The 16,711-nt window shown below is 35.6% G+C and overlaps 1 protein-coding gene across 4 annotated transcripts in view; it reads left to right on the top strand.

Moving 5' to 3' along the window:
- The window catches only part of CSRNP3 (cysteine and serine rich nuclear protein 3), a 199,457-nt gene that overhangs the window by 20,963 nt on the left and 161,783 nt on the right, over nucleotides 1-16,711 (top strand). For all 4 annotated transcript variants that reach the window (XM_032880342.1, XM_032880344.1, XM_032880343.1 and 1 more), the window contains one exon: nucleotides 4,730-4,900. The gene's annotated coding sequence lies outside the window, so the exon portion shown is untranslated. The remainder of the gene's footprint in view (nucleotides 1-4,729; nucleotides 4,901-16,711) is intronic.

A 16,711-nucleotide genomic window follows, 5' to 3' on the forward strand; every position in this document is an offset into this window, starting at 1 on the left:
ACCCAAGCCTACAGTTGTATTCTAGCTCTATAGGAAGTGTCCTTATTGCAGAGGAAATAAGAAGAACATAAAAATACATTTCTGTGATTGTGGAGCTTTACTACTAAAATATTTGTGCTCACTGGTATTCGTTATCCAATCAAAAAATCAACCATTGGGTATTTTGTTCTGTAAAGCTTGCCTAATCGCAACAAATATTTAAGTCTGTACGGGATATCCACATAAACTCTAAACTATTATTTAAAAAAAATTCCATTTGTAGAAAGGTCAATGTACCCAACATTCATAGTAGTTCTAACCTCAAAATGCAATATATTTTTATCTTTAAATTCTCTTAGCAATCTGTCTTCACTTGGTTACTTCTCATTACAATGTCAATTGAACATAAAAATTAAGAACGTACAGTTTTCTTCTCTTAAATGCTAATAATATCTTGCCTTTTCAGGGTCTGGGTTTGTATTAAAGTATTAAACTGTTTCAAATATTTTAATTCAAAATCTGACTATTCTATTTGACAGATAAACAAATGGTAAGTTTTTTCATATTAGAAGCAGTGTTAAGAAAATTGTGTTTTATATGCTTCTAAAAAGGAATTACTGGGCATAGGATCAGTAATAATATAGTATTTCCATTAAGTAGACCAAGAAAACCCAGAGGAAGGAAGGAAGGAAGGAAGGGAAAGAGAGAAAGAGGGAGGAAAGAAGGAAGAGGAAAGAAAAAAAAAGGAAGGAAGAAAAAAGCCAACCAGCTTAAGAAAACTTTACTTTTTTTTGACCTCAGAAATGCATACCTTTTTGGAGATCCCGAAGTAGAATTATAAAACTTTGACTACTAACAAATATACAAAAAATAGCATGATCTTTTTGATGCTTGCAGATTTAAATTAAGCCATCTGTACTTTGCTGTTTGCTAACATTTTCTTCTGGCTACATACTCTCAAAACAGTATTCTGTTTCTTAGGGGTGACTTAGTATTGTTTAGGACTGCTTCCACTTGATTATGTGGATGGGGAAAACTCATCCAAGGACATTCATAACTTTTGTTTGGTCTTCCTTCCCACTTCTTCCTGCAGAAATCTGAATGGGGGAGCATCTTAAAGTCACAATTTAGCTTTTCCTGCTGATCTCATGTCTGTTGCCATGGAAATAATTGTAGTATTTCAGTTTTAGTCCTACAACCAAAGCACACTCCAGTGGGATCAGATTGGCAGACACAATCTGTAGGATGAAATCTCTCTTTCAACAAGTGTTTGTTATGCTTTAGGACATTTTTTCCCTCTACACTTCGTTTCTTTGTGTTTCCTCTGCTGTGGAGTTCTACAGTCCCATCTCTCTTCAATGACTTTGCCCAAGATTCTTCAGGGCCACGAGGACCTAAAAGCATAAATATGAGCAAATCCACATAAATTAATCATATTGATTTCATATCAGCAAAGGAAAAATTTCCAAATAGTTTCCTAGAACTAACAAACTTAAGTTTTATCAACATTTATTTTTTTAAAGTATTTTTTTATTTTTTATTCTTATTTTTTATTTTTTTTAAAGATTTTTATTTATTTATTTGACAGACAGAGATCATAAGTAGGCAGAGAGGCAGGCAGAAAGGAAGGGAAGCAGGTTTCCCGCTGAGCAGAGAGCCCGATGTGGGGCTTGATCCCAGGACGCTGGGATCATGACCTGAGCTGAAGGCAGAGGCTTTAACCCACTGAGCCACCCAGGTGCCCCTTTATCAACATTAAAAAAAAAAAAAAAATCTATCAACAGCTTTGAGTTTTTAGGACCTTTTCTGTAATTCTTCTAAAACCTCTATAAGTCACTTGAAGATAAGATAGTCACTCAACCAAATAATGAGCGGTTATATTAGGCTACTGTGTGACTTTTTAAGCTGGAGATTGACTTTTTTTTTTTTTAAGATTTTATTTATTTATTTGACAGACAGAGATCACAAGTAGGCAGAGAGGCAGGCAGAGAGAGAGAGGAGGAAGCAGGCTCCCTGCTGAGCAGAGATCCCGATGCGGGACTCGATCCCAGAACCCTGGGATTATGACCTGAGCTGAAGGCAGAGGCTTTAACCTGCTGAGCCACCCAGGCGCCCCTGGAGATTGACTTTTAAACAGATCCAGAGTCTTATAATTCCTGCAGCAGCAGGTGGTGGTTGTATATCTGACTTTTTAAAAAATCTTGAAAAAGTAACTTTAGAAACGGTGGTGAATAAAATAGTTATTAACGCTTTGTCTCTGTTTTCCCATGTATAATAACCATTGTCCATTTATTCTCTCTTTTCTGCCATACTAAAAGAAATATTCCTGTAGAGTGATAAAGGAAAGCTTACTTTTTTATCGTTAATTTTTAAAATTTATTTATTTATTTATTTGACAGAGATCACAAGTAGGCAGAGAGGCGGGGGTGGGGGGAAGCAGGCCCTTTCTAAAGTGTTTTTTTTTTTTTTTCCTATGCTCTTATTTTATCATTGAATGGTAAGATAGTTACTAGTTCGTTATAGAAGCATCTGCTGAGATGCTGCTACTGCAACAGGAGACTGTGAGGTCAGTGGGAGGCCCTAGGAGGGTAGCTAGTCCCAAGGTCGCTACATTTTTACCAAAGTTACTCTAGTTAGACTTGTCCCGCGTTACCAAAAGACGTAGATAGGCCTGCCATGCTGAGATAAAATGGCTTCAGATGTTACCTTTCCTTGGTAGCATATGTCCTGGAATGTCTTTTGTAAAATCAGTTTGTTCCTCCAGCTGATATTTTCTAGCAAAGGCATTTCTGGTATTGTGCCGGGTGACTGGAGAAGGGAATGTTTTGATTTTGTAGTCTGTGAGCACTTTGGTATCACCTACCTGAACCATTCTTTGTCATTCTTCCTGAGCCAGTCCAAGTTGGGCTTTAAATTACAATGTAATCTAAAAATTGCTCTTCTAATTTTATAAACAAGATTAATAAGGGGAAGGGGGATGGGGAATGTAAAACGTAAAAAGTAAGGACTGCTTCTGAAAGTGAATGGGACACTGGCCAAGTATTAGAGCAGCTTCAGCGGGGAAGGCGTGGGGCTGAAATGACTGGATCTGAGTAGTGGCTTCCCCCTTCAGCCTGGCTGTGCATCCTGACTTCACCACAATTCATGCTACTTACTACCCGCTCTCTCGTTGGTTGGGAGGCCATTTATTATTGTGCCTGTGCTATCAGAGTGATGTGAGCTGGTGGGGACTGAGGACCCAGAGGGGTCCTGCAGGACTAGCCAAGATGGTCCTTGGCTTACAGAATAGAGATCAAATGTGCATAAAGAGGAAGGGAGAGCAGAGTTTATGGAGAGAGAAGGCGCATACAGGCAGAGCATCTGGGAGACTCAGAAAGACAGGAGAATGAGTCTCGCCTTTGCTTGGGGCCTGGGGTTTTTATTGGGAATGGTGGTCTGGTGCACATGTCTTCTCAGGCATCCAGGAACAAAGAAAAGGGTTTAAAAGTGACTCCGAGAGTCACATATGACCTAGAGCCAGGGATCTTGGTGAGCTAGTGGTCTTGGAGAACCCTGCCCGGCCCCTCGTTAGATGTTTTCTACTACGCTGGAAGACTCCAAAGAAGTCATTAACTCTTTGACATTAACTCTTTGGCCTTGTAAAGGAGTACATACATTATCTGTTCTATGAGGCATGTGTGACGTGGAGGGTTAGGTCCTAATAAGAATAGAAACAGGAAAAGGAGCAAAAAAAACCCCAGTTTTTCATGGTTTCCCTTTAATTTTCTTGTCTCAGTAGGGTAGAGGAATATTTCTTGATACCTTTGTTACAAGTAACAGTAGATAAAAAAGAAGACTGAAATGACTTCATGATTTTATTACATCTGACCCTCTTTACTCATCGAGGTTATCTGTCACCAAAGGAACCGCTGATCATCTTAACAGTTACTCTGTAGCTATGAAGAAATTATTACTCTTGGAGGTTTAATGACTCATCTAAATTGACATTAACAAAATTTTTAAATACATCAGGCTACCTCTGACTGGCTTTCACTGACCATGCTGTTTCAGAGAGTGAGCAGTCTCAAATTAATATTTTATCCAGTAAAAGACTTAGGGACTGTGGTTCACTCTGCCTAAAATCTATTCAGCCAAACCTCCTTGGCATAGGACTCAGGTACTCCCTGCAGCTCTGCTGAATTGACTAGAAACATGATAAGGCATCTAAATTCTGCAGGTATAGCCAGCCATTCCTAGCAACCAATTTGATTTTTGATGGACAAAGAGCCCCAGGAAAGTAGATGCCTTTGTACCCGAGAAAAAAGAAATCCCAAGCAAGATAGACATGCCCTAATCAGTATGCTCTGGGTATGACAGCATGCAAGTGAGTGATCTATTTTGTTCTGAACTCTAGCTCTGTCAATGACAGTACACGATTTGCTAGAACAAATCAAATAAGTGTAATGGACTCCTGTTTTGACGTTTCAAAACAGTGAACCCTATTTCCTTGTGCAGTGCCCTGATTCTACCTTCTTAATTTGGAATTTTTCTTATAAAATGCCATTGTCAGAAATGAGAATGCAAATAACAACGAATCAGGGTAGGATTGTTTTTAACGCTCTCAAACATTATGGGAGGAATAATTTCTGCACAGATATGATAATGGGGTAGATGTAGTTCAAAAAATTACAGCCTCAGAAAACGATTTGAAGAGTTGGACTCTGCCGTGGTCAAACGTCTCAGGGCTCTGTTGTTCCCATTCCTGTTACAGGTACATGTGACAGCATTGCAGCTATGAGAGGAATTTTAAAGGGGAAGTTTGAAGAAATTGACGGCTCCTCACCCCACTCCTCTGTGCGGGAATCAGATGATGAAGTTTTTAGCTGTGACGGTGCTGACAGTGTTGATAGTGTCAATCCGTCCGCTTGTAATCTTTTCACTGGTGAGTATCTGAAGCTCTATTTCAGGCTGTACTCTAAATCGTGTTGGACAGTTGGTTCCTAGAGTTTCTCTCTTTATCCACTGCCTTATATCTGCTCCAAGTTTTTTGTCCTATCAGACTTATTTGTAAAATGTGATATCATTTTGGTTAATTAAATCTCAGTAGCATTCTTCTGTTCATCTCTATGGAGTGATTCTGAGAGGCAGAAATGAGTCCAATTTAAGGCAAGCAATTGAAAATGATTTCCTCTGCGTCTTCAGCTTTCTGAAATCCATCTTTTTGAAATCTGATCAGTTGAGCTTTTTTGAACTTCTAATAATACTGGATAATGAGTTATGGAATTAACAGCACTCAGTATAAAACATTTATTTCCTAGGTGAGAAAATGATGTTTGTTTTTATTTTTTTATTTTATTTTAAAGATTTTATTTATTTATTTGACAGACAGAAATCACAAGTAGGCATAGAAGCAGGCAGAGAGAGAGGAGGAAGCAGGCTCCCCGCAGAGCAGACAGCCTGATGTGGGGCTCGATCCTGGGACCCTGAGATCATGACCTGAGCTAAAGGCAGAGGCTTTAACCCACTGAGCCACCCAGGCACCCCTGATGTTTGTTTTTTAGAAGAATGCTGCTATGAAATCAAAGCCTTGAAATCCCTCAGCTTCTGTCACTGTTTGAACACTGATAAACCTCAGACTTGAGGCCAGGTTCATGCCCTATAGTAAGTGCCACTTTCTGCACATATATACCTTCCTAAGCAGTTAATATGAACAAGAATATTTGCCTTAGTATGGTAGTAGGTTCTAACTTAAAATTCTAGGCTTCCAACCTGCCTTCTTTGTAACTAATACACATGTAACTGATTTCGGAATAGGTGAAAATTTCCAACATCCCTGTGTCCATTCAATCCCCGTCATTAAGGAAAGAGGGATCTCTAAATTAGTTTTAGAAGTTAATCATCCAAAGCAAAACTAAACAAGGTCAAATAAAGTCCCAGAAGATGATGGATATCAACTTCCTTTTAAAGCTCCATTCCAGAAGTAAAAGTACAAATTATCCAACAGAAAAGAGAAGTTTTACGGGTTTTTTTTTTTCCATAATAGTTTTTTCTATATTATTCTTCTGAGGCATTTATGTTTGGGGATTTTTACCAAACTTCCCAAAATAACCTTTTCAAATTCACACTGCTGTTCATGCATCAGGGCTCTATGACCCCTGAAACTCCATCTTTAATAATCTTTCCTCCACTTCCAAGAATTTGGAAGTTTGTTTGATATTCATGAATTCTCCCTCATCCCTGTTAGAAGCATTTAGAATAAAAATAGGTATAATTTTATAAGACTGTTTAGCCTTTGTATCGTTTATCTCTAAACTCATACTTCTATGAACTTGTGGGAAGTATAAAAAGTGAGGAGGAGATAAAGGAACACTTGGGAGAAGGGAGAAAGCAAGAGCTCTTTTGAGAATGGGATTCTCTAGTTATCCAGAAAGGTTATTGTGAGTCAGTGGGTCTGGGGGTAGGTTTGTTTGAGATTTATCTATAAATAAACCTTTCACCTCCTTCCTCTGAGCAACTGACACAACTTGCTGTCACCCAGACTGCTGAAGAGTACTAAGCATTGAATGACGCTTAGACTTTTTTATTGAGTGATTAGATTAAAATTAGATAACTTTTTCCTTTTTTGTAATAGTTACCTTCTTCGACAATAAACACGGTACATATTTAAGGTGTATAATATGATATTGTGTTACATGTATGCATTGTGAAATAATCAGCACAATCAAGCTAATTAATATTTCCATTACCTCACATAGTTAGTTTTCATTATTAATGGTGAACACTTGAGACCTAATGTCTTAGCAAATTTCAAGTAGGCAGTACATTATTTTTACAATTTCAGGCAGTTTTTAAAAGCCAGAGAGGACGAATCTACTGGCCGTCTTTATCCTTACTCTATATTTAAATTCAAGACCCTCAAGAATGCTATTGAATACCCTGCATGTGTACCTTGGAGAATTTTCCTTCTCCAAGCCCCAGAACACCGCAGGAGCTCCCTGGAATTATTTTACTTTTTCCCTTTAGCCACTCCTGAAAAACATCATCAGTCTAGACTCTCTTTCTTTGAGATACCACCTCACTAGGGCAGCAATTTCCACATGCCTGTGTTGTTGTTTTTAAACCTTCAATATGCTTTCAACCTCCCTGGTGTCTATGTCTCTCCTAAAGTTACAAATTGACTCTCTCCTGGAAAAATCAATTGTAGGACACTCTATGCAAGACATCTATTGATTTCTATAGCTTGTGAGTTCACAAAGTACCTATAATGTTCATTTAAATACCATCAGATCTTACAGTTGTGGCTCAAGATGCTTTCCAGATGAAAGTGATGTTCTGGTGGCTTTGAGGAGTTTGAAAAATTATAGGTCAGGCACTTGATATGAGCACCTGAGCACCCCAGAAAGGGAAAAGTTTAGGGGAGAGTGGTTTTATTTGGATAAAATAAACTATTTGGACATCTGTTCAGCAGTTTTCTCATTCATCCCCATTGTGAAAGTCTGTGGAGGAGGAGGCTCCAGGAGGAGAAGTCAGGCTGATGAAGAAAGTAGCTTCAAAAGTTTCATTAACTGCCTTGAGCACTGTTGCTAATGTACTCTTCTTAGTGAATCTTCAAGGGTTTTGAGGGAAATGTTTGCTGATGTAAGGAGATGGTGTGCATCACTGGACAACTTGTAATTGAATGCATGATCAGAACCATGACTTGAGATGAACAGTGGGGAGGAGGTTAAGAAAGAATGGTTGGAAAATATGACCTATGGATGGTTTCCTGTTATTGTGAGATTCTTAGCTTAATCATCAATATAAAGCTTACTGTTATTTCATAAAATTGGGCAAGTGAAGGAAGAAAACCCATTTTAATTTCTTTTGAGAGGATCCAACACAATGTAATGGAATAAGACCAAAACAACAGTAAGGAATCAACGTCATTTTGAATTCAAAGAATGTTAGGTATACTAGGACCTTTGAGAACATCTAGACTGTTTCTTATTTTTACAGATGTGGAGACTGAGGCCCAGTGAGAGTAACTAGAGAAGAATCCACATGTCAGCTATTGGCAGAGGACTTTATTGTAGAACCTTAGGGTCTACCTTTCAATAAGACTGATGCTGCTGCTCTCTGGTGGGTCTGTTTTATCACTGAATACTAAGTCAGACCCAAATCACCAAGAGAGAGATAGTGGTTTAGCTTTTGTGCCAGCTCCTCTTAGAAATGGAATGAGTCTTTTGGTGAAAGGGCAATTGGCATTTCATCTCTTGTCTTTTTTTTTTTTTTTCCTTTTCAGTTGGTTTCTAGTGAAAGTGCTAGTATCTCTTGGATGTAATATAGTGTCATTGATGAGTTTTATGAATAAATTCAATGAGCAAAAGAAATAGTGGACAGAGAATTCAATTTGAGTGGGAATGAGCACTTTCCCTTCCCCTTTTCTGTAAGTAAGTGACAGGGCAGACTGTTGAGACTTCCCTTGTATGTCACTGACATTGATGGAAATATCTTAGAGCAAACATGTTGTTTTACATTTCCGTGAAGGAAATTGGTTTGTCTTGGTGACATAATGCTACTTGTGATAATGTGAAAATGCAACAATGAAAAGAAGATGAGATGAAGTATGCAGTGTGCATCTTTAACAGCAGCTAGCAAATAGAGGGTTATTTCATTTACCTTAAAAGTAAAACCTTTGTACATTCCACTTTTGCCAGAGGGGTGAATGGGCATCCTGGACTCCCTAGGAAAAAAAAAAAAAAGATAATGATATCTTTCCATCCCTTGAACTCCAGGACCCTACATTACTTGTTCAATAATTCAAGACTTCAGAAACCCACTTACCTTGCATTTCGATTAGACTCACTTAGTCACAGCTTCTGGCTGAATGCAGTAATTATATTCCATTTTGCTGCCTAGGTACAGAATTGGCTTTTATATTTGCTTGTTTGTTTTAAGCCCTGAAAAACTTAAATTTGGCTTTAAACTTAAGCACAATTGGTCTGAATTTCAAATACGTTTTTATATATCACTGTCATAGTGAATCTAGAAAAACAATGCTTACTGCTTGTGGTTTTAACTCTCAGTTAGCAACCATGAAAAAACAGAATGTAAAGGTAGTTCCTCGTGGGGTTAATGGTACTATTTCTCACAGTATAGAAGTGATAAAGCCCTAGTAGGATGGGATCCAAAATATATCATAGCAAATCTTCCAATTTTCTACATCCATTATTTACTCAGAATGTCTATAGGTAGAATTGATTGGGTAGCTGTATTTCACGAGTATAAGAATGAGAGTTGCTATTAAATTTTAAAGACACTATCTTCACATTAGTGATCAGAATATTTTCATCTGATGATGTAATTTCTTTACAAATATTTCATAGAATATTTGCATGTTTTATAAACCTCTTGATAAGAATTACATCCTTATTTTGGGGTAACCTAGGAGTAGTCACAGGCAATAGATAGATGATTGCCTAACTGCAAAATATCATGACTTCAAAAATGGATCCAAATGAAATTGAGGTGATTCAAATTCTACTAATCGTTTTCAAAGCCCCATAATCTTTTGGCTTTGGTTTGAATACCAAAGGTTGACTGGCTTTATACTTGTTTATGATGGTGATGATGAAATCATAGTGCCTGAAGCAAATGTCCTTGTGTTTCTCAGAAGATTTTAAAATTCATCATGCAGATTAGGCAATCTGATGCTTTCTGACAGCTCGAGGGAAGTATATTTGTGTGCATGTGAATACAGAATAGAATTAAATCTGGTCTTGCTTTAAAAAAAAAAAAAAAAGAGCCAGTTGGTGCTATTTCTGAATTGGCTGCGATATTTAACCATTTCACTCTGGAAAGTACATGTTTGTACTCTGAAAATGTTCCCTTTTTTTGTCTGAGGAATTTGGGAGTAAACTGGGAATGTTTTAGGGCCACAGAATTGTTGTAGCATATGTCTTATATGTTCAGCTACAGTGATCTGGCATGAAATAGAATTGTTATATATCTCAAGTTTACTGAGTTCATTTGACAGTGGGATTAAGGTTAAAAGTATAGTTTTTACATGTAATGAAGAATGAGCAATCATAATAAGTATAGCAGAAGACAAATATTTGATTTTTGAAGGTCAACACAAAAAATTAGAAAAGCATTTTTAAAAGTAATAAATATTTAATGTTCAAGTAGAAAAGTATTGTGAATTAAAATTGAAATCGATGCTCAGTTTGTTGTATTTGGTTTTATCTTATCTCACAAATATAATAATAGAAGAGTAATACAGATTGATTTATGTAATTTAGAATTCTAGGACTTTGAATGAAATGTTATGAAACTTGATTTACATAATGAACTATTAAATCACTTTAAGATCCTTAATGGATAGCTGCAGTGGTCTTAATTAGCGTGACGAAAAAAGCAAACTCTATTAAAACAATTTACAAAGCAACATGAAAGCTAGGGAAGATTACTAGACAGAGTGCTAAAAGCACTAGATATTTCTGACTGAAATGCAATAGTGAGTCCCATTAGTTGTGATATTGTGAAGACCTGAATTGCATGTAAGGCAACACATTTTTGCACAATGATTGCGTGATCATGGTAATGGATATATCTTTTAAGACTAAAAATGTAAATATTTATTATTAAACCATCTTATTAATAAAATTGCTTTTAAATATTCACAAAGAATACTTAATATATTTCATCTTAAAATTCCTCTAATGGTTACAATGTCTACATTTGAAAAAACATGTATACTTTAAATTTTAACAATGCTAGGGTGTGCAATACTTAATTCCATCCCTGAGAAACTTGGTTTGGAAGAAATGATGACTAATTAATTTTAAATATGGTTAATTTTTCTAATATAGCCGTCCTATTTCACAATTTCTCCAAAGATTTTGTCCACTATTTTCTTGTTATGTCAGATCTGACTTTCTGCTGTTTGCTGTTTCTATGACAACCACCATTTTAGCTTGGAGAAAGTAGTACCTATATTTCAGACACATACACACATACACACATTTTAAGAATTTTTTACTTACATGGGGCGCCTGGGTGGCTCAGTGTGTTAAAGCCTCTGCCTTCGGCTCAGGTCATGATCTTAGGGTCCTGGGATCGAGCCCCGAGTTGGGCTCTCTCCTCAGTGGGGAGCCTGCTTCCTCTTCTCTCTGCCTGCCTCTCTGCCTATTTGTAATCTCTCTCTGTGTCAAATAAATAAATCTTTAAAAAAAAAAAAGAACTTTTTACTTCCCAAAATAATTGATCATTAAGCTGACAGTTATCATGGTGATTAATCAATACTAAAATTAAATGTTATGCTAATTAGATCATGGCTACATTAGGACATCTATATCTTATATTTGTCCTAGATTTTTTAAAAATATGCATAAAGCTAGAGAGGCTGCAAAACAAAATCTAAGTAAACTTAACTTAAGTAATTTATAGGCACTAATAAAGAAGCATATATACTTAGAAATTCCCCCTTAATATGACGTAAATAAAAGTTTTGATGAAAAACTAAAAAATGAATGGAATCCAAAAAGGAGAAATGCAGCTTAAATAAATTCTGTTATATTTCAAATAACTTTTTTTCTTTTAGCATTCACTAGCTTTTAGCCAGAATATGGAAAATGGTTGAAATTAATCATTATAATTATTTAAACTCCTTGAGGATAAGAGCTGCATCCCATATTCACCCCACATTACTTAATGATAATAATCACAACAAGCTTTATTGAACATATATAATTTGCCAGGCATTATGCTAGATGTTTTAAACAAATTATTTCATTTCATTCTGATGTTAGGTCTTAAATAAATTTATTTTCGATTGCCATGTTCACATCTTTTTTTGAAAAAGGAAATGCTTAATTGATTAAATGATTTGTCATTTTAAACATGACGTGAGACAACTGAAATAAGTTAACTAATTTTAGAGAAATTAAGAATTTTGGATACAATTGGGGTGAACTTCAACAGGTGCAGACTCATAGAAAAAAACATTTCTATCAAATGTTCATAAAATTTCCAATTTATGCACACAATTTTGCCAGTATAAGTGAAATCCCTCTCCAACCTCCCTCATAGCTTTACCAATCTGTAAGCTTATTCATTAAGTCAGAATATTCTAAGATTAGAACATTGAAATACTTTGAATCAATTTGTTTAACATTTACTTATTACTTTCAAAAACTGAATGTAAGGGTGCCTGGATGGCTCAGTTGGTTAAGCCTCTGCCTTCAGCTCAGGTTATGATCTCAGGGTCCTGGGATCAAGCCCCACATCAGGCTCTCTGCTCAGCAGGGAGCCTGCTTCCCCCACTCTCTCTGCCTGCTTCTCTGCCTACTTGTGATATCTCTCTCTCCCTGTCAAATATATAAATAAAATCTTTTTAAAAAAAAACTGAATGTATAAAAATTTTAGCTTTAACAATGGTTTTTGCAGTATTTATTCTTAGGGTGAAAAATTATGTAGAACCTATATACCACACAATTGTTTAAATAATCTATGGAAAATCCATATAGTCAATTACTCTGTGGCCAATAAAAACAGTTGAACGAATGTATCTATTAAATAAAAATATATTCACATTAATAAAGAAGTTTGCAAAATTATATTTTCCTCCCATTTATAAAACCTCCATTACATTTCTACTCCTATTTATAAAACCTCTCATATCTGTATGAGATATGTATAAAATAAGATCTAGAGGTAAAAAGAGAAATATTTTCTGTAGAAATATAGAAAACCTTAAGAGACATTTTCTCTGGATATTAAAATTATGGATAGTAAGTTTTGTTATTTACATATTTCTCAATTTTCACAATATCTATATGTTTTCTCAATTTATTTTCACATATTTTTAGCTTAATAAGACTTGTGTTCATTCATTATGATAGTTTTCTAGATTTTTCACTAATATGATTATTGCTATCATGACATGCTTGTAGATAAATCTTAGAATAAATCCTTAAAAATGGAAATCATAGTTCAAAGAATATAATTTTAATTGCCCTCCAGAAAACTTTGCCAATTTATATGCCTATTTTGAGTAATTGAGTGCCTATTGCCCCAACATCTTGCCAATTGGGCTCACATATACCTCTTGGCCAATCTGGTAGGTAAGAACTGATTCTACTGGTGTTTTAACTTGAATTTCTCTGAATACTAGGAAGCCAACTATTTATATATTTATTTATTTGCTTTTTTTTCTGTGTATATGAATGTTCTATTATTTTATTATGATCATGATTTCTCTTTCATTGTTTTATAATATTAAGGATTATTTGATTAACACATATGCAATAATGCCTTTCCTATTTTGCCATTTGTCTTTTCACTCTATGTTTGCCATAGAAATATGATTATGTGGTCAAATATATCATGGATTTGGCTTTTAGGAAATACTTAGGTGGAACTTCTCTGCTCCCAAGATTAATTGTGTGCAAATAATTTCTTCTAGAACTTTTGTAACTTTCTATTATATATTTAAATCTTCAGACCAGTTGAAAATTATTGGCATATTGTGTGAAATAGGTAATTTTCCAGTTTTCCAAAAATCATATACTGAATAATATAGTTTCTATTAATATGAAAGTGTATTCTTTTCTTGAACCAAATGCTTAAAAACAATAGGACTAGTGTCTGTGGTCTCCTTTCTGTTTCATGATCTGGATGGTTATTCCAAAACCAACAATAGTGTTATGTTAGGACTCTATATTAAGTTTTACTATCTCACATAAGAGTTCCCAATTTTCCTTAACTAGACAGAAACACCACACACTACCATACTCTTTAAAGGCTTTATAAGCTATTTCACATGAACATTATTTGAATTTTAAAAGAATATTGCCAAGTTACCAAACAAACCATTGCTATGTCATGGGAATTACATTAAATTTGTAGGTTAATTTGGTTCATAAGGAAGGTTGGTGTCTTTGCCATATTGCTTTTCCATTTTAGGAATGCCAGATATCAGGGCTCCTGGGTGGCTCAGTGGGTTAAAGCCTCTGCCTTCAGCTCAGGTCATGATCCCGGGATCCTGGGATCGAGCCCCGAATCGGGCTCTCTGCTTGGCACGGAGCCTGCTTCCACTTCTCTCTCTCTCTGCCTGCCTCTCTGCTACTTGTGATCTCTGCCTGTCAAATAAATAATGAATAAAATCTTAAAAAAAAAAAAAAAAAGAATGCCAGATATCCTTTCATATTTATTTTGCCTACAGTAGTTTTGTGCTTTTCTTCTTGCTGTGCATTTTCCTTGCTGAATCCCCAAAGTTTTTTGACCCTATTATGAATGAGACTTTTTATATATGTTGTAACAGATTATTTTTGTTACTAAAAAGACATTGTTTTTCTTTTTTTAATGGAAATGTTCCCAGGTTATATCTTTATCTAGCCATAGGATATTCATTATCCTATATGAAGGAGGTATCCTTCCATTAAGAGTTTTTAATTAATAAGCACTATGAAGTTACATCGTATTCCTCATTAGTTCATATCAAAACAATCCCATTTTTTCTATGACCTGTTAATATTATAAACTGAAAAATATTTTTCCAAATATAAAACTATTAATACCTTCAACTCTTTTACATAATAAGGTAACAATCTCACATGAGGAAGGGCACCTGCATGGCTCAGTTGGTTAAGCGTCTGCCTTCTGCTCAGGTCATGATCCCAGGGCTCTGGGATCCAGTCCTGCATCAGGCTCCCTGCTCAGCGGGTAGTCTGCTTCTCCCTCTACCCTCTTCCCCACTCATGAATGTGCACACTTGCTCTCTCTCTCTCTCGTAAAAATAAAAATAAATAAAATCTTTAATCCCACATGAGGATCAAATTTAGTCTGGCAGTGTGTATGCATTAAAGGGCCCTTAGAAATGGCCAAGGTTAATTTAAAATTCACTTTAAAATGTGTTTCATTAAGAAAGAACAAAGCTGAAGGCAACACTCTTCCTGATTTCAAACTATATTATAAAACTGTAGTAATTAAAGCAAAATGGTACTGACATAAAAACAGATACATGGATCAGTGAAACAGAATAGAGACCCCAACATAAACTCATGCATATATAGCCAACCAATGATTCACAAGGGAGCCAAAATATGCAGTAGAGAAAAATTAGTCTCTTTAATCAGTGGTGTTTTAAAAACTAGATATTCACATACGAAAGAGCAAAACTGGATCCCTATCATATGCCATTCACAAAAATTTCATTTCAATTTTGAATGCCTTTGAATCACTATCTCATTTAATCCCCACAAGACAATCTATGACATGAGTGAAGGTGGTGATCTTGGTGGAATTTCCATGTTACAGATGAGGAAACTGAGAAGAAGGTAGCATAAACATGCCTAAGCCTAAATTCACACAGTTTGTACATGCTGGTGCTGGAATTAAAACAAGCTCAAATGCCAGAGACAGCATTGTTAACCACTACACTCTGAGGTATGTTCTAAAATCCATAAAAAATTAAAAACAATCATTTTGTTTCCATGCCACGTAACAGATACTTTGTTTCAAATCCTCAATTTTTGAAGAACTTTCTACATTAAAGACAAGTGGTTCTTCAGTCCTCCTTTACATTAATATTAGTGAGAATAAAATGAAATACAACTGAAAGTGATAGAAATTGAGATTCTGGTCAAGTTTAACCCACCTATGCTGATTGCCACAAAAATTAGCTTAATTAAATGCTGAACCTCTGGTGTTCCTGCCCCTGGTACCTCTAAGACTGAAGGGATATAAAGTCTTGCCATATACCAAGAGGCTATTAAGTTTCTGTTCCTAAGAGAATCAATGGAGATCACTGTGTGTAGAAGACTATGCTGGAGAGTAGGCAGAGTAAAAGTGTGCTCCTGCCCTGGGGAATATTCTCACTAGATGAATAGATGAGACTAATAGACATGAAACCATACTGAGAAATATCATTTTTATCTGAAAATTATGTAGAATGGAGAAAGATCAACTCTGATCTCTAGGAAACTTTGACCTAGAAGAAGATGCATCACTGAATGGAAACATGCTTTGGGGAAGGTGGGGGTTGTTTTAAGTTCTTCAAACAAAATTACTTATTGGCAAGTGAGATCTGACTCTTTGTTCTAGGTACTCAAAGCAAACAAACTGCTAACCACCTTTAGGTTTCTAAGGATTTCTATTCTGTAAAGCAAAACCCATTAATTTCTATTTTCCACTTGATTGAGGAGTAGTAAAAAGATAGAGTACATATATTGATTGCTGTGCAAGATGGAGAAGCTAGAAACGATAGTGTTCAGCACAAGTAAACAGATACGGTAGTGGACCGGCCCTCCTTTACCTTTTCTGCAAATGGGTTAAAGGATAAATCATTCACTTACATTATTAAAAAAATTCTCTCTTGAATTGTTGAAGTAGGATAAAAGAGGATGAAACTGCTCTGTTTAACATCCCACATATTATAGCTGCAGATTAACTTTAAATACATTTTTGTTTCTTTGTGGCCAATTTTTGTTTTGATAGCCCCCATCTGGCATTGATCTGGATTCCTTTTGTAGTCTGATTACCACGCATGAATCAAAGAAATCAACCAGCTCCTCTGTCTTAAGAGGCTGGGGGAAATTACCTTTTTAGATTCCTTTTTTTCCCTGTATTTAAATTCCTTATTTAAGATAAAAGAGAAAGAGAATTCATTTACTATTATGTCAACCAAGGCCTGTCAACATCACCATGTTCATTTAATTTCTTTTACTGGTAACATATCCATTCTTTGATTTCTTTTTTTTTTTTTTTTTTTTTT

This window comes from Lontra canadensis, unplaced genomic scaffold (genome assembly GCF_010015895.1).
Source record: "Lontra canadensis isolate GAN:19392208 unplaced genomic scaffold, GSC_riverotter_1.0 scaffold69, whole genome shotgun sequence".
Classification (NCBI taxonomy): Eukaryota; Metazoa; Chordata; class Mammalia; order Carnivora; family Mustelidae; genus Lontra; species Lontra canadensis.